At 37.1% G+C, this 26,572-nt stretch overlaps 1 protein-coding gene and 1 non-coding gene across 4 annotated transcripts in view; one reads left to right on the top strand and one right to left on the bottom strand.

Moving 5' to 3' along the window:
- The window catches only part of SPATA6 (spermatogenesis associated 6), a 183,146-nt gene that overhangs the window by 25,998 nt on the left and 130,576 nt on the right, over positions 1 to 26,572 (bottom strand). The window lies entirely within an intron of this gene.
- LOC120366120 (U6 spliceosomal RNA) lies at positions 25,282 to 25,388 on the top strand. Its single transcript, XR_005580871.1, has one exon. It is a non-coding gene; the product is annotated as a U6 spliceosomal RNA (small nuclear RNA).

Raw genomic sequence — 26,572 nt, forward strand, 5'->3', positions numbered from 1 at the left:
CTATTAGAGCTAATAAATTCAGCAAGACTGCAGGATATAAGATTAACATATGAAAATAGATTGTACTCCTAAACAATATCAAATCAATAAACAATCTGAAAATAAAATTATGGAAACAACACCATGTACAATATCATCAAAAGTAACAAAATACTTAGGAGGAAACTTGATTTCAAAAGCTTAAAATGAACACTGAACTACAAAACATATTTAAATAAATAAAAGATGACCTAAATAAAATTTTAAAGTCCTATCTTCACAGATCAAAACTTATTTAAACAATTACTAAGAAAGCAATATTCTCCAAAATGATCTAGAGAGCCAACACAATTCCTATACAATTCCAGCTGCAGTTTTCTTGCAAAAATTGGAAAGCTTATCCTAAAATTCATACAGAAATGCAAAGGACCTAGGATAGTTATTTTTGAAAAAGAAGAAAAGTTGGAAGACTAACAATTGCTGATATCAAAATTTACTACAAAAGCTATTATAATCAAAATAGTATAAAAGGAAAAGGATATATAGATGAATGAAACAGAACTGAGAATCCAGAAATAAACCCATACATTTATAGTCAACTGATTTTTTTATAATGATGCCAAGAGAACTGAATAGGGGAGTAATCTTTTTTATTATTTTTTACTTTTTTTAATTTTTAAAATTATACTTGAAGTTCTGGGGTACATGTGCAGATCATGCAGGACTGTTACATAGGTGGTTTGCTGCATCTATCTTCCCATCATCTACATTAGGTATTTCTCCTAATGTTATCCTTCCCCAATCTCCCCACCCCTTGCTATCCTTCCCCTATCTCCCCCACCAACTAACAGGCCCCAGTGTGTGATGTTCCTCTCCCTGTGTCCATGTGTTTTTATTGTTCAACACCCACTTATGACTGAGAAAATGCAGTGTTTGGTTTTCTGTTCTTGTGTCAGTTTACTGAGAATGATGGTTTCCGGCCTTATCCATGTCCCTGCAAAGAACATGAACTCATCCTTTTTTATGGCTACAAAGTATTCCATGGTGTATATGTGCCACATTTTCTTTATCCAGTGTATCACTGATGGGCATTCGGGTTGGTTCCAAGTCTTTGCTATTGTAAAAAGTGCCGCAATGAACACATGTGTGCATGTGTCTTTATAAGAGAACAATTTATAATCCTTTGGGTATACTCCCAGTAATGGGATTGCTGAGTCAAATGGTATTTCTGGTTCTAGATCCTTGATGAATTGTCACACTGACTTCCACAATGGCTGAACTAATTTACATTCCCACCAACAATGTAAAAGTGTTCCTACTTCTCCACATCCTCTCCAGCATCTGTTGTGTCCTGATTTTTTAATGATCACCATTCTAACTGGAGTGAGATGGTATCTCAATGTGGTTTTGATTTGCATTTCTCTAATGACCAGAGATGATGAACTTTTTTTCATATGTTTGTTGGCTGCATAAATGTCTTTTTTTGAAAAGTGTCTGGTCATATACCTTGCCCACTTTTTGATGGGGTTTTTTCTTGTAAATTTGTTTAAGTTATTTGTAGACTCTGGATATTAGCCCTTGGTCAGATGGGTAGACTGCAAAATTTTTTTCCCATTCTGTTGGTTGACAGTTCCCTTTTTTTTTTTTTTGAGATGGAGTCTCACTCTGTCACCCAGGCTGGAATGCAATGGTGCAATCTCAGCTCACTGCAACCTCTGCCTCCTGGGTTCAAGTGATTCTTCTGCTTCAGCTTCCTGAGTAGCTGGGACTATAGGTGTGTACCACCACACCCGGCTAATTTTTGTATTTTTAGTAGAGATGGGGTTTCATCATATTGGCCAGGCTGGTCTCAAACTCCTGACCTCGTGATCCACCTGCATCAGCCTCCCAAAGTGCTGGGATTACAGGCATGAGCCACCACACCTGGCCAAGAGTTATCTTGTTTAAAATGGTGCAAGGAGGACCAGATTTCCAAATGAAAAAGAATTAATTTGGACCCCCTATCTCACACAAAATACAAAAATCAAGTCAAAATTGATCAATGAGCTAAATGTAAAGGCCAATATTGTAAAACTATTAGAAAACAGGCATAAATTTTCATGTCCTTAAACTAAACAACAATTTCTGAGCTATTCAAAGAAAAAGCAACCAAAGAAAACATAGAAAAGTTGAATTTCATCAAAATTAAAAAAACTTTTATGCTTCAAAGCACAGTATTAGGAAGGCAGAAGACAACCTGCATATGGAAGACTATATTTGCAAACCCTATTATCTAGGAAGGGACTTGTACCAAGAATATATAAAGAGCTCTCAAAATCCAATATGACAGATAACTATAAGTGGCTAGTGAGTGCCTGTCTCATGGAAAGCATTCAAAATAGCAAAGAAATACTAACACTTCAAGTAGATTGTCTAAGACAGCATAATGAAATTCACCAGAGAAGACACAGTAATCATGGAAAGAAGACAGTGAAGTCAGGTAGCCCTGCAAGCAGGATCCCCACAGAACTGAGAAAGTTTCCCTAATGCAAGGAAGGGATTGGTAAGTAAGAGATCCTTGGTATTCCACCATTCCATCACAGAACTTTGTAATGCTAGTCAATGCAGAGCCCTGTTGGTCCTGCACCCCTACTCTAACACAGTGAGCAGCCTGGAGATTGTGTACAGGCATTGCTTAAGCCCATATGGAATCCCACAGGCTTGTGATCCCTGAGTATCCTGGTGCCAGCTGCTGCGTCCCACCAAGGAGGAAAACCAGGCACTTTCACATGCCCCAAAGATAGACACCACAGTCACAGTATGGAGAAGAGGGCAAACTATGCACTGCACAACTTCCCACTTCTTCTGCTCCCTGCAGAAAAAGGCACCCCTGCCTCAGTGTCATGCTCCCAGTGTAGCCATCCTTCCCCACCTGTGGACTAACACTGCAGTGCAGCATTTCTCTGAGAACCCAGTCCCCAGAGGCTGTTGATGGGTCCTTTGTCTCCTACAACAGTCACCACCACTGCTCAAATAGTCTCAAAGGGACAAATCTGAGTTCTTGGCCTTAAAGAAGTGGTAGAAAAAGAGATGGGGTAGAAAGTTTATCCAAAGGGATAATAATAGAGAACTTCTAAAATCCAGATAAAGATATTGGTATTCAAGTACAAAAGGGTTACAGAACACCAAGCAGATTTAACCCAAATAAGACTACCTCAAGACATTTTACAATCCAATTCCCAAAGGCCAAGGATAAAGAAAAAATCCAAAAAGCAGCACAAGAAAAACAAGTAACACACAAATGAGCTCCAAAACATCTGGCAGCAAGAGGAGTTCTCAGTGGAAATATTACAGGCCAGGAAAAAGTAGCAACATATATTAAAAGTGGAAAAGCTTTTATTGTAGATAGTATATCTGGCAAAAAGATCTTTCAAACATTAAGGAGAAATAAAGACTTTCCCAGACAAACATGAGCTGAGGGACTTCATCAACAGCAGACCTGTCCTATGAGAAATGCAAAAGAAAGTTCTTCAGTATGAAAGAAAAGGATGTTAATGAGAAATAATAAATCATCTGAAGGTATAAAACTCATTGGTAATAGTAAGCACAAAGAAAAACACAATATTATAACACTATGGTACATAAACTACTTATATACTCAGTATAAATACTAAAAGATGAACCTATCAGAAATAATAAAACAACAACTTTTCAAGACAGTAAAGTAAAATACAAATAGAAACAACAAAAAGTTAAAACGCAGGGAGATAAAATTAAAGGGTAGAGTTTTTATTCATTTTCTCTTTGCTGGTTTGTTTATTCAATCAGTGTTAAGTTGTCATTACTTTAAAACAAAGGGTTATGACATATTTGTAAGCCTCATGTTAACTTCAAATCTAAAAACATACAACATAAAAAATAGAGAGCAAGACATTAAAACACACCATCAGAGGAAATCTCCTTCACTAACAGGAAGACAGAAAGAAAAGAAGGAAGATAAGACCACAAAACAACCAGGAAACAAACAACAAAAATGGCAGAAAAAGCCTTTACTTATCAATAACAACACTGAATGAAAATGGACTGACTTGTCCACTCAAAAGACATGGAGTGGTTAAATAAATTACAAAAAAATACCCAACAATTTGTTGCCTACAAGAAACATACTATACTCATAAGGGCACACGTAGAATGAAAATAAAGGAATAGGAAAAGATTTCATGCAAATAGAAATCAAAAAAGAGCAAAAGTAGCTATACTTACATCAGACAAAATAAATTTCAAGACAAAAATTATAAGAAGAGACAAGTTCACTACATAATGATAAGACAATCTATTCAGCAGGAAGCTATAACAATTATAAATATGTATCACCCAACATTGGAGCACCCAGATATATAAAGGAAATATTATTATAGTTAAAGAGGTAGATCCCAATCCAGTAATAGAGACTTCAGCATTACACTTGCAGTACTGGACAGATATTTATACATAAAAGCATCAAAGAAATATCAGACTTAATCTGTACTACAGATTAAATAAACCTAATAGATATTTACAGAACAGTTCATCTAAGGGCTGCAGAATACAGCTTCTACTCAGCACATGGATCATTCTCAAGAGTAAACCATTACATCAGGCCACAAAAATAAGTCTTAAAAAATTGAAATTATATCATATGTCTTCTCTGACCACAATGAAACAACACTGGAAACCAGTAACAAGAGAAATTTTGGAAACCATACAAACAGATGGAAATTAAACAATATGCTCCTGGATAACCAGTGGATCAATAAATATATTAAGAAAAAAAATTTTTAATTCTTAAAGTAAATGGAAATAAAACATACCAAAACCTATGGGATACAGCAAAACCAATGCTAAGAGGAAAGCTTATAGCAGTAAGTGCCTACATTTAAAAAGATGACAAGTAGGTGGGGAAAAAAAAAGACAAAATACTTCAAATGAACCACCTAATCATGCATCATAAAGAACTAGAAAGGCAGGAGTAAATCAAAGCCAAAATTAGTAGAAGAAAGAAATACTATAAATAAATAAGTAAAGTTGAATTGAATAAAAGAAAAAACAAAAAAATGAAAAGTTAACTTTTTGAAAAGATAAAGAAAATAGACAAACCTTTAGCCACACCAAGAAAAAAAGAGAGCCGACCCAAATAAATAAAAACCGAGATGAAACAGAAGGCACTGCAACAGATATGGCAGAATTTCAAAGAAGAATTAGAGGCTACTATGAGCAACTGTATTCCATAAATTAGAAAACCTAGAAAAAAATGTACAAATTTCAAAACATATACAACTTACCAAGATTGAACCATGAGGAAATTCAAAACCTGAACAGATTCATATATAATAAGATTAAAACTGTAATAAAAATGTCTCCTAGCAAAGAAAAGCCCAAGGCCCTATAGATTCACTAAATAATTTTACCAAACGTTTATTTTTATTACTTTACTATTATTTTGAGATGGGATCTCACTCTGTTGCCCAGGCTGGAGGACAGTGGTGTGACTATGGCTCACTACAGCCTTGAACACCCAACCTCATGCAATTCTCCCATCTCAGCCTCCCAAATAGCTAGGACCACAAATGTATGCCACCATGTCTGTCTACTTCATTATTATTATCATTATTTGTAGAGACAAAGTCTCACCATGTTGCCCAAACTCGTCTCAAACTCCTGGGCTCAAGAGATCCTCCTGCCTTGGCCTCCCAAAGAGCTGGGATTACAGGGATGAGCCAGAATCTACAACCCAAACATCTGAAGTAGAACTAATACCAATCCTACATAAACTATTCCAAAAAATAGAGGAGGAGGGAGTATATGCAAACTCATTCTATGGTATAATATTACCCTGATAACAAAACCAGACAATGACACATCAAAGAAAGAATACTACTACAGGCCAATAACCCTGATGAATATTGATATAAAAACTCTCAAGAAAATATCAGCAAACCAAATTTGACAATACATTAGAAAGATCATTTATCATGACCAAGTGAGATTTATTTCAGGGATGCAAGGATGGTTCAACATATGCAAATCAATCAATATGATACATCATGTCAACAAAATGAAGGACAAAAACCATGTAATCATTTCAATTAATACTAAAAAAAGTTATAAAATTCAACATCCCTTCATAATAAAAATCCTCAAAAAAACTGAGTATGTAAGGAACATACCTCACACAATAAAAACCATATACAAAAGACCCACAGTTATTATCATACTGAGTGAGGAATAACTAAAAGTCCTTCCTCTAAGATCTGTAACACAACAAGAATGCTCACTTTCACCACTGTTATTCAATGTAGCACTGGAAGTTCTACCTAGAACAACCAGACCAGAAAGAAATAAAGGGCATCCAACTTTATTAGAAAAGAAATCAATTTATCTTTCCTTGCAGATGACATAATTTTATATTGGGAAAAACCTAAAGACTTCAGCAAAAAAACATAACTTATACTGCAAACATGGAAACTTTTTCTCCCTAGTTCAAGAGCTCCCCAGCACCCTACCAACCCATTCCCACCCAATCCCACCCTTCTTCATGACCGAAAACATCAAATCAGTAAGGATTGAAAATATCAAATCAGAGGGTTTCTCGCCTGGCCAGCCTCTTATACACTATGTTCTTGAATCAACCAACTAAAGGATCCACATCCTCTGAGTTGATGAACTCATCATCCTTGGTCACCCATGAATTCTTCTTCTTCCTCTTTGGTCTTGGAATGTCTAGATTTCCCTCCTCAATGGTAAGGGTAGAAATCTACTTGTTGTGGGTAGTGCTGAACTATTCAAGTTATCAAGTTCAGTTTCCTCCTCTGGAAGCCCCAGTAAATCCTTGAGTTCATCATCCTCTTCACACATTTTCTCAACTCCTTTCACAGCTGATGGCAATGTCTGAGGCTTCTCATATACAGAGTGTATGCCCTTGTGGATGCATCAAATGAGACCCTGGAATTGTAAGCCCTTGAGTTCATCATCCTCTTCACTCATCTTCTCAACTCTTTTCACAGCCCATGCCAATGTCTGAGGCTTCTCATGCAGAGTGTATACTCTTGTGGATACATCAAATGAGACCCTGGAATCAACAGAAATTTGCTGAGGCTTGTGAGGTTCCAAATGAATGTGACCCAAGAAGGTGCCGTATGTACTATTGAGATCTATCAGGAAAACCCTCCTCAGATGCTTGTGGTAGAAACAAGTGCAGCATAGACTGAGAGCAAGACTGGTGGTCAATGGTAAAGTCACACAAATCGGGGTTTTTCCCGAGTAAGTAATACTTCTTTTCAACAATAATTAGTTTCTCACTTAGTTTGTCTCGTTTGACAACATCCAGATGTAAACCAGGAGAGGGCTTACCTGCCCAGGTCAGGCAGTGGAGCAACAGGAGGCTAGAACCAGAATTCGCGGCTGCTGCCATCTTGCATTTCCCCCTCCCATTTGGTGGGCCCAAAGCAAAAAAATTAAAAACAATAATTTAAAAAAAAGTATAAAACTTAGTTACATTTCTATAGACCAATAAACTTCAGAGAGCCAAATTAAGAATTCAATCCCATTTTCAATAGTCACACACACAAAATTATACCTAAGAATACATTTAACTAAGGAGGTAAAAGAATTCTACAAGGAGAACTAAAAACACTGTTAAAAGAAATTGTAACTGACACAAATAAAAAAAATCCCATGCTCATGATATGTTAGAATCAGTAACATTAAAATGACCAGATTCAACACAATTCCTATCAAATTACCAATGTCATTTCTCAAAGAATTAGGAAAAATAATCATAAAGTTGATATGAAACCAAAAAAGCCTGAATAGCTAAAGCAATCCTAGGAAAAAAAAAATCTAGAGGCATCACATTGTATGACTTTAACTTATATTACAAAACTATAGTAACTAAAAGAGCATGGCACTAGAACAAAAAGAGACACATAATCAATGGAACAAAATAGATAACCCAGAAATAAAGCCACACACCCACAATTAACTTATACAATGTTGACAAAAACAAACAAGAGGGAAAGGAGTGCTTACTCAATAATAGCACTGGGAAAATTAGCTAGCCATAGGCAGAATTAAACTTAAACCCTGATCTCTCACCATATATAGAAATTAACTCAAGATATAATAAAGACTTAAATGTAATGCCTGAAAGTATAAAAAACCTGGAAGAAAACCTAGGAAAAACTCTACTGAATAAACAGAAATAAAAAAATAGGACTTAAACTAAAAAGGTTAGAAGTACAACAAAATATATAATCAACATAGTAAACAGACAACTTACATAGTAGGGGAAAATATTTGCAAATTATGCCTTTGACAAAGGACTAACATCCAGAATCCACAAATGACTCAAACAACTCTGACACATACTAAAAAAAAGAACCCCCCCCCCCCAAAAACAAACAAACAAACAACAAAAAAAAAACAGGTGAAAGGGATGGCTGGCAAGATGGCTGAATAGGAACAGCTCCGGTGCACAGCTACCAGCAAGAGTGACATAGAAGGCAGATGATCTCCACATTTCAAACTGAGGTGATTCCCAGGCAAGCAGGACCTGGAGTGGATCTCCAACAAATGCCAGCAGACCTGCAGCAGAGAGGTCTGACTGCTAGAAGAAAAACTAACAAACAGAAAGAAATAGTTTCAACATTAACAGAAAAGACAATCACTCAGAGACCCCATCTAAAGGTCACCGACTTCAAAGATCAAAGGTAGATAAATCCAGGAAAATGGGAAGTAACTAGCGCAAAAAGGCTGAAAATTTGAAAAACCAGAACATCTCTTCTCCTCCAATGGATCGCAACTGCTCACCAGCAAGGGAACAAAACCTGACAGAGAATGAGTTTGATGGACTGACAGAAGCAGACTTCAGAAGGTGGGTAATAACAAACTTCTCCAAGCTAAAAAAGCATGTTCTAACCCAATGCAAGAAAGCTAAGAACCTTGAAAAAGGTTAGACAAAATGCTGACTATATTAATCAGTGCAGAGAAGATCATTAACAACCTGACAGAGCTGAAAAACACAGCATGAGAACTTTGTGAAGCAAACACAAGTTTCAATAGCTGAATTGAATAAGCAGGAGAAAGGATAACAGAGATTGAAGATCAATTCAATGAAATAAAACAAGAAGATAAGATTAGAGAAAAAAGAGTAAAAAGAAATGAACAAAGCTTCCAAGAAATATGGGATTATGTGAAAAGACCAAATCTACATTTGATAGGTGTATCTGAAAGTGATGGGGAGAATGAAACCAAGTTGGAAAACACTCTTCAGGATATTATCCAGAACTTCCCCCATCAGGCAAGACAGGCCAACATTCAGATTCAGGAAGTAGAGAGAAGACCACAAGATATTTCTCAAGAAAAGCAACCCCAAGACACATAACTGTCATATTCACCAGGGTTGAAATGAAGGAAAAAATGCTAAGGGCAGCCAGAGAGAAAGATCTGATTACCCACAAAGGAAACTCCATCACACTCACAGCGGATCTCTTGGCAGAAACCCTATAAGCCAGAAAAGAGTGGGGGACAATATTCAACATCCTTAAAGAAAAGAATTTTCAACCCAGAATTTTATACTCTGCCAAACTAAGATTCTTAAGCAAAGGAGAAATAAAATCTTTCATGAACAAGCAACTGCTGAGAGACTTTGTCACCACCAGGCCTGCCTTACAAGAACTCCTGAAGGAAGCACTAAACATGGAAAGGAACAACCAGTACTAGCCACTCCAAAAACATACCAAATTATAAAGACCATCGACACAATGAAGAAACTGCATCAACTAATGGGTAAAACAACCAGCTAGCATCATAATGGCAGGATCAAACTTACATATAACAATATTAACCTTAAATGTAAATGGGCTAAATGCCCCAATTAAAACACACAGACTGGCAAATTGGATACAGAGTCAAGACCCAATGGTGTGCCGTATTCGTAAGACTCATCTCATGTGGAAAAACACACATAGGCTCAAAATAAAAGGATGGAAGAAGATTAACCAAGCATATGGAAAGGAAAAAAAAAAAGGCAGAGGATGCAATCCTTGTCTCTAATAAAACAGATTTTAAAACAACAGACCAAAAGAGACAAAGAAGGGCATTACGTAATGGTAAAGGGATCAATGTAACAAGAAGAGCTAACTATCCTAAATATATATGCACCCAATACAGGACCACCCAGATTCAAAGAGCAAGTTATTAAAGACTTATAAAGAGACTTAGACTCCCATACAATAACAGTGGGAGACTTTAACACCCCACTGTCAATATTAGACAGATCAATGCGACAGAAAATTTGCAAGAATGATAGGACTTGAACTCAGATCTGGACTAAGTGGATCTAACAGACATTTACAGTACTCTCCACCCCAAATCCACAGAATATACATTCTTCTTAGCATCACATTGCACTTATTGTAAAATTGACCACATAATTGGAAGTAACACACTCCTCAGGAAATGCCAAAGTATGGAAATCATTACCAAGAGTCTCTCAGACCACAGTGCAATCAAATTACAACTCTGGATTAAGAAACTCACTCAAAACCACACAGCTACATGGAAACGGAAAAACCTGCTCCTCAATGACGACTGGTTAAATAACAAAATGAAGGCAGAAGTAAACTGTTCTTTGAAACCAATGAAAATGAAGACACAATGTAACAGAATCTCTGGGATACACTTAAAGCAGTGTGTAGAGAGAAATTTATGGCACTGAATGCCCACAAAAGAAAGGAGGAAAGATCTAAAATTGATATTAAAAGAACTAGAGGAGAAAGATCAAACAAATTAAAAAGGTAGCAGAAGACAAGAAATAGATCAGAGCAAAACTAAATGAGATACAGACACAAAAAACTCCTGAAAAAAAATAATAAATCCAGAACCTGTTTTTTTGAAATGATCAACAAAAATAGATAGACTGCTAACCAGACTTCTAAAGAAGAAACAAGAGAAGAATCAAATAGATGCAATAAAAAAAGTTAACAGGGATATCACCACCAATCTCACAGAAATATAAACTACTATCAGAGAATATAATAATCACCTCAATTCAAATAAACCAGAAACTCTAGATGAAATGGATACGTTCCCAGACATTTACACCCTCCAAAGAATAAACCAGGAAGAAGTCGAATCCCTGAGTAAGACCAATAACAAGGTCTGAAATTGAGGCAGCAATTAATAGCTGACCAACCAAAAACAGTCCAGGACCAGATGGGTTCACAACCAAATTCTACCAGAGGTACAACGAGGAGCTTGTACTATACCTTCTGAAACTATTCCAAACAATAGGAAAAGAGGAAATCCTCCCTAACTCATTTTGTGAGACAAACATCATCCTGATACCAACACCTGAATGAGACACAATTAAAACAGAAAATTTCAGGCCAATATCCCTCACGAACACTGATGTGAAAATCATCAATAAAATACCAGCTAACCAAATTGAACAGCACAACTAAAAGCTTATCCATCACAATCAAATTGGCTTCATCCCTGGGATGCAAGGCTGGTTCAACATATGCAAATCTATAAACATAGTCCATCACATAAACAGAACCAAAGACCAAAACAATACGATTATCTCAACAGATACAGAGAAAGCCTTTGACAAAATTCAACAGCCTTTTTGCTAAAAGCTCTCAATAAACTAGGTATCAATGGAATGTATCTCAAAATAATATGAGCTATTTATGACAAAACCACAGCCACTACCATACTGAATGGGAAAAACTGGAAGCATTCCCTTTGAAATCTGGCACTAGACAAGGATGGCCTCTCTCATCACTCCTATTCAACAGAGTATTGAAAGGTCTGGCCAGGGCAATCAGGTAAGAAAAAGAAATAGAGGGTATTTGATTAGGAAAAGAGGAAGTCAAATTGTCTCTATCTGTAGATGACATGATTGTATATTTAGAAGACTCCATCATCTCAGCCCCAAATCTCCTTAAGCTAATAAGCAACTTCAACAAAGCCTCAGGATACAAAATCAATGTGCAAAAATCACAAGCATTTCTATACACCAGTAACAGACAGAGAGCCAAATCATGAGTGAACTCCCATTCACAATTGCTACAAAGAGAATAAAATACTTAGGAATACAATTAACAAGGGATGTGAGGGATCTCTTCATGGAGAACTACAAACCACTGCTCAAGGAAATAAGAGAGGACACAGATGGAGAAACATTCCATGCTCATGGTCGGGAAGAAGCAATATCATGAAAATGGCCATACTGTCCAAAGCAATTTACAGATTCAATGCTATCCCCATCAAGCTACCATTGACTTTCTTCACTGAATTGGAAACAACCACCTTAAATTTCATATGGAACCAAAAAAGAGCCCACATAGCTAAGACAATCCTAAGCAAAAAAATAAAACACTAGCTGTATCACACTACCTGACTTTAAGCTATACTGCAAGGCTACAGTAATCAAAACAGCATGGTACCGCTACTAATACAGATATTTAGACCAATGGATCACAACAGAGGTCTCAGAATTATCACCACACATCTACAACCATCTGATCTTTGGCAAACCTGACCAAAAACAAGCAATGGGGAAAGGATTTCCTATTTAATAAATGGTGTTGTGAAAACTGGCTAGCCATACGCAGAAAGCTGAAACTGGATCCCTTCCTTACACCTTATATAAAAATTAACTCCAGATGAATTAAAGATTTAAACATAAGACCCAACTTCATAAAAATCCTAGAAGAAAACCTAGGCAATACCATTCAGGACATAGGCATGGGCAAAGACTTCACGACTAAGACACCAAACACAATGGCAACAAAAGTCAAAATAGACAAATGGGATCTAATTAAGCTAAAGAGCTTCTGTATAGCAAAAGAAACTATTATAAGAGTGCACAGGCAAGCAACAGAATGGGAAAACATTTTTACAAGCTACCCATCTGACAAAGGGCTAATCAGAATCTACAAAGAACTTAAACAAACTTACAAGAAAAAAAACAAACAATCCCATCTAAAAGTGGGTGAAGGATATGAACAGACACTTCTCAAAAAAAGACATTTATGCAGCCAACAAACATATGAAAAATGCTCATCATCACTGGTCATTAGAGAAATGCAAAACAAAACCACAATGGGATACCATCTCATGCCAGTTACAATGGTGATCATTAAAAAAAAAAAAAATCAGGAGACAACAGACGCTGGAGAGAATGTGGAAATATAGGAATGCTTTTACACTGTTGGTGGGAGTGTAAATTAGTTCGACCACTATGGAAGACAGTGTGGCAATTCCTCAAGAATCTAGAACTAGAACTACCATTTGACCCACCAACCCCTTACTGGATATATACCAAGGGATTATAAATAATGCTATAATAAAGACACATGCACATGTGTGCTTACTGAGGCAGTGTTCACAATAGCAAAGACTTGGAACCAACCCAAATGCCCATCGATGACAGACTGAATAAAGAAAATGTGGCATATATACACCATGGAATACTATGCACCCATAAAAAAGGATGACTTCATGTCCTTTGCAGGGACATGGATGAAGCTGGGAAACCCATGGTATCACTCATAAGTGGAAGTTCAACAATGAGAACACTTGGACACAGGGAGGGGAACATCACACACTGGGCCTGTCAGTGGCTGAGGGGCTAGGAGAGGGATAGCAGGGCAGTGAGGGACTAGGGAAGGGATAGCATTAGGAGAAATACATAATGTAAATGATGGGGTGGGGTGGACACAGTAAACCACCATGGCACGTGTATACCTATGTAACAAACCTGCACATTCTGCATTAAAGTATAATAATAATAATAAATAAATAAAAAGTAAAAGAGCCTGTATCTTGGGCTCTTATAAACAAACAGAGTACAGAATGTGTTTATACCCATTCAGGTAATACACACACACACACACACACACACATACACAGAGAGAGAGAGAGAGAGAGAGAGAGAGAGAGAGAAGAGATCTCGGCAGACATTCCTCAAAAGAAGAGACCTGAACAGACATTCCTCAAAAGAAAAAATACAAGTGGCCAACAAACACATGAAAAGATGCTCAATATCACTAATCAACAGAGAAATGCAAATTAAAATCACAATGGGATACCGTCTCACAGGGACCAGAATGGCTACTACTAAAAAGTCAAAAAACAACAGAGGTTGGCGTGAAGGTGGAGAAAAGGGACCGCTTACACAGTATTCTTGGAAATGTAAATTAATTCAATTGCTATGGAAAACAGTATGGTGACATGTAAAATAACTAAAAACAGAACTACAATTTGACTCAATAATCCCACTAGTTGGTATTTACCCAAAGGAAAAAAAATTACATTAAAAGACACCTGCACTCATTTATTCATTACAGCACTGTTGATAATAACCAAGTCATGGAACTTGGGCAATGAAAATGTGAGATACACACACACACACACACACACACACACACACACACACAGCATGAAACACTATACAGCCATGCAAAAAATAAAATCATGTCCTTTGCAGTAACACAGATAGAGCTGGAGGCCAATATCCTAAATGAACTCAGAAACATAAAATCAAATACTGCATGTTCTCATGTATAAGTGGAAAATAAACAATAGCTGCATTGAACATAAAGATGAAAAGAACAGATACTGGGGACTCCAAAAGTGGGAAGGAGAAGAGGGCGAATACAGGTTGAAACATTACCTGTTGGCCACAATGTTCAATATTGATGGTTACACTGGAAGCCCAATTTCCATATTACACAGTATATCTGTGTAACATACAATGTACTTCCTGAGTCTAAAATTTTAAAAAGTTTTTTAAAAACTCAATAAAAAGACAACCACATTTTTAAATCAGAAAATCATTTGTATATTTCTCCAAAGAAGATATACAAATTGCCAGTAAGTAAATGAAACAATGCTCAACATCATTAGTAGGGAAATGTACATCAAAACCCCAATAAGACACCACTTCATGCACACTAGGATGGCTATCATCAGAAAAGATAGTAAACAACCAAGTTCAGCAAGAATGTCAGGTGAAAAGGCAAAATGATATGCCATTATAAATAACACTTAAACAATTCCTCAAATGGTCAAAATAGATTTATCACATAAATGTTGACAGTAGTATTTTTAACAGCCACGAAGTGGCAATGACCCAAACTAACTGATCCATCCATCAACTGATGAATGGATTAAAATAATTGGTCATTATTTATACAATGAAATGCCATCCAGCCATATAAAAAAAATATAAAGTGACATATACTGCAACATGGGCAAACCTTTAACACATTATGTTAAACATAAGAGGCCAGTCACAAAGACCATATATTGTATGATTCAATTTATATGAAATGTGCAGAACTGGCATCTACAGGAATTGGATTGTTGCTGCTTAGAAGTGGAGAAGAAAATGAGGAAAGGGGAGAATGGTACTTGACTCCCTCCCTCCCAGTGGTTACAAAATATCTTCTCTGTGGGGTGATGAAATGTTTTGAAAATTAGATGTGATTTTTTTGAATATAGTAAAAGCCATTGAACTGTGTATTTAAAATGTGTGAATTGTATAGTATGTGAATGATATCTCAACAAAGCCTTTTTTATAAAAATAAAAAGCCTTTAGAATTGAGCAATAAGTGACATTATTAGTTTTAATTACCTCAGGTAGAAACACATTTATTTTAGAATAAAAAGAGGGCAAGTAATTCATTATTTTTTGACAGTGTTTACTGTAAGTATAGAAAAGATCTAAACACCATAATAAACATGAAGTACCTGTACTTACACAGAATACTTCCCTCTACATTGTATACTTGTTAAGAGTACGTATTCTTAACAAGTACACACAAAATTACAAAAACTGACTGTATGCCAGGTCTTGATGACATATTAATACATTTCAAATAATTCAAACTATATTCTCTAGCTGGGAAGAAATTAAAGTAGCTGCAAATAACAAAAGGTGAGAGAATACCCAACTAAGAGAAAATTAAGAAATACATTTCTAAATTATCACAGAGTCAATGAAGAAATTGCAATAGAAACTGGGTTATATTATGAAGTGAATAATACAAATATGAAATAAAAATTAGAAGATGCATCTGAAGCAGTGGCTTAGAGGGAAAATTATAGTATTAAATGTATAGATTAGAAAAGGCTTAAAATCATTAACAGAAGTCTCCCTTTAAAAGACTAGAAGAAAAAGTAGAACATAAAACTATTAGCATAAATTAAGGTAATAGAAATGTAAAGAGGCCCAATCTACAATAGAAAAAGACTTGTCCCAGACAAGTAAAAAACATCACGAACTGTTATTTAAACAGAATAATAAAATGAACAAATTCTTAAAACACAAGGGACAAGTTAAATTACTATTACCATGATTGAAAAGGGAGATACTCATATGCTTATAAATTCTATAGGTGTTTAAAAGTGGGTGGGGCCAATATGGCAGACTAGAAGCAACTCCTGTGTGCCACTGTCCTGGAGAGGAAACAAAAGGGCTGATGAACACGGATGCTGCAGGCTGATCATAAGAGAAACCACATCGGGATCCCTCAGGGCAGCAGAACATAGAGAACAGAAAGGAGTAAAGCTGGGCACTAGCCCATCTGGGCTCAGCCCACAGCCAGGAGAACCTCTCCAACACTGGAAAGGGTGAGAGTCCCCAGGGGGATTTACACTCTTCACAGAGACCTGTGCAAGACTGGGAACAGGAGAATCACCCAGTCCCCCACCCTGTACCTTCCCCAACTATACTTCCAGACTGAGGCAGAAAGCCACCCAGATGTTTTCCAAGGGCAACTTCCGAGTCAAAGAGGACTGACACAAGTGTTGGGTCCTGGACCAGAGCAGCAGCAGTGCCACAAACCCAACAGAGGTTGCAGTCAGTTACAGTGCCAGGGAGCAGTAACATTGCTCCACCACTGCGTGCCAGCCACAGATCAGTGGCAGCCTCCAGCCCAGCAGTTCTACTTTGGTTCAAATGTGGTCAGCCCATCCTCCCACCCCCACCACTGGTAGCCAGCTGGACAATGCTTGCTAGAGCATCCATCCCAGAGGTCCCACTTTTGTGTGAACTCAGCTGGAGGTTGTAGCTTCCTGTTGTCACATGAAACATCCAGACCACAGATGTTTCATGTGGGGTCTCACAGAGCATGAGACCCCAACAGCCCTAGTCACTGGTAGGTAGGCAGGCAATGCCTGCTAGAGCCTCTGGCCCAGTGGCCCCACTGTTGTGTGAGGTCAGCTGGAGAATGCAGCTTCCAGTTGTCATAGGAAACATCTGGATGGCAGAGCAAGAGACCCCACCTACCACCACTGGTATCCAGGTGGGCAACACTTTCTAGAGCTTCTAGCCCAGCAGCCTTGCTTCTGTGTGAGCTTGGCTGGAGAATGCAGCCTCCTGTTGTTCTGGGAAACACCTGAATAGTAGGGTGCATAACCCTATACCCATGCCAATCATAGCCAGGCAGGCAACACCTGCTAGGTTTTCCAGCCCAGTGGCCCTATGTTTGCCTGAATGTGTTGAGGGGCACAGTCTTCCATAGCTCTGGAAAAACCTGAAAGGCAGGGCTGTCAACCCCACCAATCCCCAGCCACCCATAGCCAGAGAGGCAATACCCAGAAAGAGTTTTCATCCCAAAAGTCCCACTTCCACCTGAACTCTGTGAGTGGACACAACCCCATCTTTCCCCCAGGTAGCACACAAACAGCAGACTACAGGCAAGGACACAGCTAGCGGGCCAACTGAAGCCCCAGCCTGAGGCAGCCCCATGGACCAGAACCCCCAACAAAAGAAATGCAGACAGGAAGGCAGTAATTGGAGGGGGCTCCTCCAAGACCCAGGAGTACACTAGAATAGAAGGCAGTCAACCAAACTCACCTAATACCATAATCAAACCCCCAAGGCCTACAGGCATTAAAGAAGAAGAAAACAAAACAATCCATAAAAGGACAGCAAATTCAAAGATTAAAAGAACATATAACCACAAAGATGAAAAAGAAACAGCACAAGAACTCTGATAATTCAAAATGCCAGAGTGCCTTCTTTTCTCCAAACAACCACACTAACTCTATGGTAAGAGTTCTTAACTGGGCTGAGATGGCTGAAATTACAGAAATATAATTCAGAATATGAATATGAATGAAGATCGTTGAGATTCAAGAGACTGCTAAAACCCAATACTAGGAAGCTAATAATCACAGGAATCACAGGAGCTGACAGAAAAAATAGCCAGTATAGAGAACTAACCAACCCGATACTGCAAAAACAAAACAAAACAAAACAACAAAAAAAAAAACAAAAAAACAAAACAAAAAAAAAACCACACACACAAAAAAACAAAAAACAAATCAACCTAAAAAAATTTTTATAATACTATCACAAGTATTAACAGCAGAACAATGAAAGAATCTGAGAGTTTGAAGACTGGCTTTCTCAAATACAACAGTCAGACAAGGTTACAGGAAAAAGAATGAAAAAGGAATGAACTATGGGATTATGTAAAGAGGCCCAATCTACAACTCACTGGCATCCCTGAAAGACACGAAGAAAAAGGAAGCCACTTGGAAAACATTTTTCATGGTATCATCCATGAGAACTTCCCCATCCTAGCTAGAAAGGATGATATTTAAATTCAGGAAGTGTAGAGAATCCCTGCAAGATACTTCACAAAATCATCCCCAAGACATAATCATCAGATACTCCAAGGTTGAAATGAAAGAAAAAATATAAAAGGCAGCTAGAGAATAAAGGGGAGGTCACTTACAAGGGGAACCCTATCAGACTGATAGAAGTCCTCTCAGCATAAACCCTTTAAGCCAGAAGAGATTGGGGACCTATATTTAACATTCAAAAAGAAAAAAATTCCCACCATGAATTTCATATCCAGTCAAACTAAGCATCATAAGTGAAGGAGAAATAAGGTCCTTTTCAGACAGGCAGATGCTGAGAGAATCTGTTAAACATCAGACCTGTCTTACAAGAGCTCATGAAAGAAGAATGAAATATGGAAAGACTATTATCAGGCACTACAAAAACACATGTAAGTATACACACCAGTGACACTGTAAAGCCACCACACAAACAAGTCTGCACACCAACCACCTAACAATGCAATAGCAGGATCAAATCCATACATATCAATAAGAAACTTGAATGTAAATAGGCTAGGTGCCCCAATTAAAAGGCACAGAGTGGCTGCCAGCTGGGTAAAGAAACAGGATCCAATAGTATGCTGTCTTCAAGAGACCCATCTCATATGCAATGTCATCAACAGGCTTAAAATAAAGGGATGAAGAAAAATCTACCAAGCAAATGGAAAACAGAAAAAAAGCAGAGCTTGCAACCGTAATTTCAGACAAAAGAGAGTTGAAAGCAACAAACATCAAAGAAGACAAAGAAGGGCATTACATATCGGTAAAGGGCTCAATTCAACAAGAAGACGTAAATTAATGTATATCAAACACAAGTACACCCAGATTCATAAAGCAAATTTTTAGTCCTTCAAAGAGACTTAGACTCCCATAGAATAATAGTGGGAGACTTCAATACCCCACTGACAGTATTAGACAGATCACTGAGTCAGAAAATTAGCAACGAGATTCAGGACCTGAGCTCAACATATGACCAAATGGATCTAGTAGACATCTACATAACTTTCCACCCAAAAACAACAGAATATACATTCTTTTCAATGTCACATGGTACACACTATAAGATCAGCCATGCAATCAGACATAAGGCAATAGCAAATTCAAAAACACCAAAACCATGCCAACCACACTCTTGGACCACAGTACAATAAAAACAGAAATCAAACCAAGAGAATTGAGCCATACAAATACATGGAAATTAAACAACCTTCTCTAGAACAACCCAGGTTAATTATCAAATTAAGGCAGTGTGATGGTTAATGTTAAGTGTCAACTTGAATGGATTGAAGGATCCTGAGTATTGTTTCTGGGAGTTACCAGAAGAGATAAACATTGAGTTGGTGGACTGGGAGAGAAAGACCCATCCTCAGGAAGACTCACCAACAATGTGGATGAGTACCATCCAATCGGATACCAGCGTGGCTAGGAAAACCAGGCAGATGAAGGTGGAAGAAGCTGATTTGCTGAGTCTTCCAGCCCTCATCTTTCACCCGTGCTGGATACTTCCTGCCCTCAAACATCAGACTCCAAGTTCTTTGGCTTTTGGACTCTTCGACATACACCAGTGGTTTGCCATGGGCTCTTGGGTCTTTGACCACAGACTGAAGGCTGCACTGTTGGCTTCCCTACTTCTGAGATTTGGGGACTCAGAATGAACCACTACTGGCTTCCTTGCTTCTTAACTTGCAGACAGTCTATCACAGGATACCTTGTGATCATGTGAGTCAACTCTCCTTAATAAACTCCCTTTCATGTATACTTATATTCTATTGGTTCTATCCCTCTAGAGAACCCAGACTCATACAGTCAGGAATTAAGAAGTTATTTGAAACTAATGAGAACAAAGAAGTAGCATATTAGAATCTCTGGGACACAGCAGAGGCAGTGTTAAGAGGGAAATGCATAGCAACAAATGCCTGTGTCAAAAGTTAGAAAAATCTCAAACAAACAACATAACATCACAACTAGAAGAACTAGAGAAGCAAGAGCAAACAAACTCCAAAACTAGCAGAAGACAAGGAATAACCAAAATCAGAGATGAACTGATTGAAACAGAGACATAAAAAAACCATACAAAAGATAAATCTAAAAATTGGTGTCTTGAAAAAATTAATAAGATAGCCATCTAGACAAATAAACAAGAAAAGAGAGCATATTCACATAAATACAATAAGAAATGACAAATAGAATATTACCACTACTCCACAGAAATACAAATAACATCAGAGACTACTATGAACACCTCTATGTACACAGACTAGAAAATCTATAAGAAATGGATAAATTCCTGGACATAACACATCCTTCCAAGACTAAACAAAGAAGAAATTGACTCTGTGAACAAATAACAAACTTTGAAACTGAATCAGTAATCAATAGCCTACCAACCAAAAAGAGCCAAGAATCAGATTCACAGCCAAATTCTACCAGTTGTTCAAAGAAGAGTTGGTACCATTCTTACTAAAACTATTCCCCAATCACCTCAACTCATTCTATGGGGCCATCACTATCCTGACACCAAAACCTGGAAGAAACACCACCACGACAAAAAAACTTCCAGTCAATATCCTTGATGAACACAGATGCAAAAATCCTCAACCAAATACTAGCAAAATTAATCCAGTAGCATATCAAAAACCTTAGCCACCATAATCAAGTAGACTTTATCCCTGGGTTAAGGGTTAGTTAACCTTTATGCAAGATTAGTTCCACATATGCAAATCAATACATGTGACTCTTTGCATAAATAGAACTGAAGACAAAAACCATATGATTGTATCAACAAATACAGAATAAATTTTTCATAAAATTCAACAATCCTTCATGCTAAAAATCCTAAAGAAACTTGGCATTGAAGGAACATACTTCAAAACAGTAAAAGCCATCAATGACAAACGCAAAGCTAACATCACAATGAATAAACAAAAGCTGGAAGCATTCTGCTTGAAAACCAGTGTAAGAAAAGAATGTTGTCTCTCACCACTCCTATTCAACATAGTATTTTGTCCTGGCCAGAGCAACCAGGAAAGATAAATAAATAAAAGGAATCCAACTAGGAAAAGCAGAAGTAAAACTATCCCTTTATGTATATGACACGATTCCATACTTTAAAAGACCCATGGTCTTGGCCCCAAAGCTCCTTGAGCTGATAAGCAATTTCAGTAAAGTTTTAAGACACAAAATCAATGTACAAAAATCAGTAGCATTCCTATTCACTAACAGCACCCAAGCCAAGAGCCAAATAACACAATCCCACTGAAAACTGCCACAAAAAGAATAAAATACCTAGAAGTACAGCTAACCAGCGAGATGAAATATCTCTACAACAGGAATTACAAAACTGCTCAAAAATCAGAGATGACACCCAAAAATGAAAGAAAATTCCATGCTCAATGACCAGATTCAGTGCTACTCCTATCAAACTACCAATGACATTCTTCAAGTAATTATAATAATCTATTCTAAAATTCATATGGAACAACAACAACAACAACAACAACAACAACAACAACAAAAGAGCCTGAATACCCAAGGCAATCCTAAGCAGAAAGGTAAAGCTGGAGGAATCACATTGCCCAACCTCAAACCATACTACAAGGCTAGAGTAACCAAAACAGCATGGCACTGCTACAAAAGTAGACACACAGGCCAATATAAGAGAAGAGAGAGACAAGAAGTAAAGCCACTCACCTACAGCCATCTGGTGTTTGACAAAGCTGACAAAAACAAGCAATGAGGAAAGGACTCCCTGCTCAATAAATGGTGCTGGAATACCTGGCTAGCTGAAGATTGAAACTGGACAACTTCCTTAGACCATATGCAAAAATCAACTAAAGACTGATTAAAGACCTAAACGTAAACCCCGTAACTGTAAAAACTCTAGAAGATAACCTAGATAATACCATTTTGGATATAGGAACTGGCAAAAATTTCATGATCGAAAATGTCCAAAGCAATTGCAACAAACGCAAAAATGACATATGGGGCCTAATTATATGAAAGACATTTGAAACTGTTAACAGAGTAAACAGAAAACTTACAGAATGGAAGAAAACGTTTGTAAACCATACATCTTGCAAAGATCTAACATCTAGAATCTACAGGAAACTTAAATAAATACATAAGCAAAAAATGAACAATGGCATTAAAAAGTAGTCAAAGGACACGAACAGACAACTTTTCAGAAGAAGGTATACAATGCACCAACAAGCATATGAAAAAAATGTACAATATCACTAATCATTAGAAAAATTCAAATCAAAACAACAAGAAAATGGCATCACGTATCAGTCACAATGGCTATCATTAAAAAGTCAAAAAATAACAGATTACGTCTGTAATCCCAGCACTTTGGGAAGCCAAGGCAGGCGGATCACTTGAGGTCAGGAGTTCAAGACCAGACTTGCCAACATGGTGAAACTTCATCTCTACTAAAAATACAAAAATTAGCTGGGCGTGGCAGCAGGCACCTGAAATCCCAGTCACTTGGGAGGCTGAGGCTGGAGAATCGCTTGAACCCAGGAGGTGGAGGTTGCAGTGAGTTGAGATTGTGTCAATGCACTCCAGCCTGGGCAACAGAGTAACGCTCTGTCTCAAAAAAAACAAACAAACAAACAAAAAAAAAAACCCAAACTAAAGGCATAAAGGCTATAGAAAAAAAATGTCATTACCCAGCAACAAGAACTCAAGGATACTGATCTCACGAGAGCTTTCCTTGGGAATCTACTAGAGTTTCAGGCAACCAAAACATTGAGGAAGACATTGACATTAATAGCAAATGCACATTAAATATTTACAGGCAGTACTAACTCTAAATAAAGAATATTATGGAAAGTGTACAGTACGCAAAAGTGGAGGTGAAAAATGTGAAATGTGTATGTAAAATTTTTTAAAACTTTTTGCAACAATCATATCTTTGATGACAGTTTGCTGTTTTGTGCTGAAAATATTTCATTCACCATCAATGAGGACTTGGGTTATATCCTAATTCTACCATCTCTGGTATTCTTGAGATCTGGGAATCTTGGTATGAGAAAAAAGAAAATACAGGTAAAATATAAGAAGTTAAGGAAATAACCTGTGGTCCAAATTTTGAATTTCAATATATAAGGTATTTTCTACTTAAAAGCACATCTCTCCTACTTGTGCCCATTGAAAAGACCTAAAACAAATGGTCAATCCTACAACACTAAGCATTACTAGTGTAAGTATTTCAGTCTTTAAATATAAATTCCCATTAAAACAAACCAGTTTCTTAATAACGGCTGATTTGACTTTTGTGTGATGAAATATACAAGATGAGTCTGGGACTATTAAAGCCTATTATGGCCACATAAAAAGACTTGCAAAGACCAGGCACGGTGGCTTACGCCTGTAATCCCAGCACTTTTAGAGGCAGAGGCGGGTGGATCACCTGAGGTCAGGAGTTGGAGACCAGCCTGGCCAACATGCAGAAACCTCGTCTCTACTAAAAATACAAAGTTAGCCAGGCGTGGTGGCACATTCCTGTAATCCTTGCTGCTTGGGAGGCTGAGGCAGGAGAATCGCTTGAACCCGGGAGGCGGAGGTTGCAGTGAGCCGAGATTAAGCCATTGCACTCCAGCCTGGGCAACAAGAGCGAAACTCTGTCCCAAAAACAAACAAATAAACAACAACAACAAGACTTGCAAGACACAAAGACATGAAGAGTTTCCCACTGGCCAAAGTTGAGCTTATTTGAGTACCAATAGTAACTGAAATACAACCAAACACATCAAGGATGTTCCAATTCATGAGTTCACAATGATCTAAAAAAAAAAAAAAAAAAAAAAAAGGAAAACCTACTGGTCGGCTTTGGAGAATGTTAGAGAACAAATTATGAACACTAGAAAATAAAGGGTTGAATGAACAATGCCATTAGGTAACAAAACAGATGAAGCAGACGGAGGAGGAGAACAGGTAAGAAAATGGAATACTTTTGTAACTCCTATTTAATGCATCTTGGCATCAGATTTGCCACAGAGAGAGAGGAAAAGTAGGGAAGGAGAGAATATGAATCAGATATTAAGTGCCTGCCAATGAAAGACACAATATGACTTCTGAAATTAAAACTGAACTTGATTAAGTCTCTAGATCCCAATTTAAAGATACCAATTTAGAGAAAAACTGCAGATAACAATGGAACATGCTTATATCACAGAAGTTGTATCATCAAAATCTTATGGAAAAATTCTACAAGAATACAAATACAAAAGCAGGGGTTGGCAAACATTGTTAAGTCAGAAGGGGAATAAATAAAATTAACAAATTCGTTTATATTTAACTTGTTTTAATCTGTAAAGTTACCACCAAATGAATAGAAAAAAATTATCCCTAGTTACTAATGGTAGAAAAATTAAATAACAATATAACTTAACCCAAAAGAGTAAAAAAGGAAATACTACAGAACAGGCAGTGCAAATAAAAAACAGTAGATTTATACCCAAATCTATCAGTAGGAACATAAGGAACAGAATTATACTAAAATTAAAACACCATGATATCCACACTGTATAAAAAAGTCAATATATGCTATGAAAAATCCATTAAACAAAAATGTTAAAAATGTAAGTATGAAAGAATATATTCCTTGCAAAATAGTAACCACATAAAGCTATTTTAGTGCTCACTTTGGTAGTACATATACTAACATTGGAATGATACAGAGAAGATTAGCATGGCCCCTGCACAAGGATGACACACAAATTTATGAAGTGTTCCACATTTTTCAGACAAGCAAATGTTGAGGGAATTCATTACCACCTGACCTACCTTATAAGAGGCTACTGGAGGAAGCACTAAACATGGAAAGGAAAGACAATTACCAGCTATTACAAAAACATACTGAATGAAGTACACAGACCAGTGACTCTATAAAGGAACCACATAGTCTGCAAACTAATATTATGATGTTACATAATGTCAGGATCAAATACACAAATATAAATACTAATCTCTTAAGTGTAAATGGGCTAAGTGCCACAATTAAAGGACAGATTGGCAAGCTGGATAAAGAACAAAGACTTGTTGGTATGCTATCTTCAAAAGACCCAAGAGACATTCAGTGACACACATAGGCTTAAAATAAAGGGACAGAGAAAAATCTACCCAGCAAATGGAAAATAGAAAAAAGCAGGGATCACAATCCTAGTTTCAAACAAAACAAACTTCAAACCAACAAAGATCAAAAAAGACAAGAAGGGCATTACATAATAGTAAAGGGGTCAATTTAACAAGAAAATCTACCTATCCTAAATACATATAAACCCAACACAGGAGCAATCAGATTTATAAAGCAAGTTCTTAGAGACCTTCAAAGAGATGTAGACTCTCACACAATTAATAGTAAGAGGCTTTGACACCCCACTGACAATATTAGACAGATCAAGACAGAAAATCAACATAGATATTCAGGACTTAAACTCACTTCTGAATCAAGTGGACTCGATAGGTATCTACAGAACTCTCCACCTAAAAACAACAGAATATACATTCTTCTCATCACCACCTAGCACATACTCTAAAACAGATCACATAAACGGAAGTAAAACATTCATCAGCAAATGCAAAAGAACTGAAATCCTAACAATCAGTCTCTCAGACCACAGCACAACCAAATTACAAAACAAGAAATTCATTCAAAAAGTACAATTACATAAAAACTGAACAAACTGCTCCTGAATGACTTTTGGGTAAATAATAAAATTAAAACAGAAATCAAGAAGTTCTTTGAAACTAATGAGAACAAAGATACAATGTATCAGAATCACTGGCACACAGCTAAGGCAGTGTTAATATGTAAATTTATAGAAATAGATGCCCACATCAAAAAGTTAGAAAGTTCTCAAATTTAAAAACAATATAACATCACAACTAAAAGAAGTAGAGAACCAATAGCAAACAATTCCCCAAA

The sequence above is a fragment of the Saimiri boliviensis genome, chromosome 11, assembly GCF_048565385.1.
Source record: "Saimiri boliviensis isolate mSaiBol1 chromosome 11, mSaiBol1.pri, whole genome shotgun sequence".
Taxonomy (NCBI): Eukaryota; Metazoa; Chordata; class Mammalia; order Primates; family Cebidae; genus Saimiri; species Saimiri boliviensis.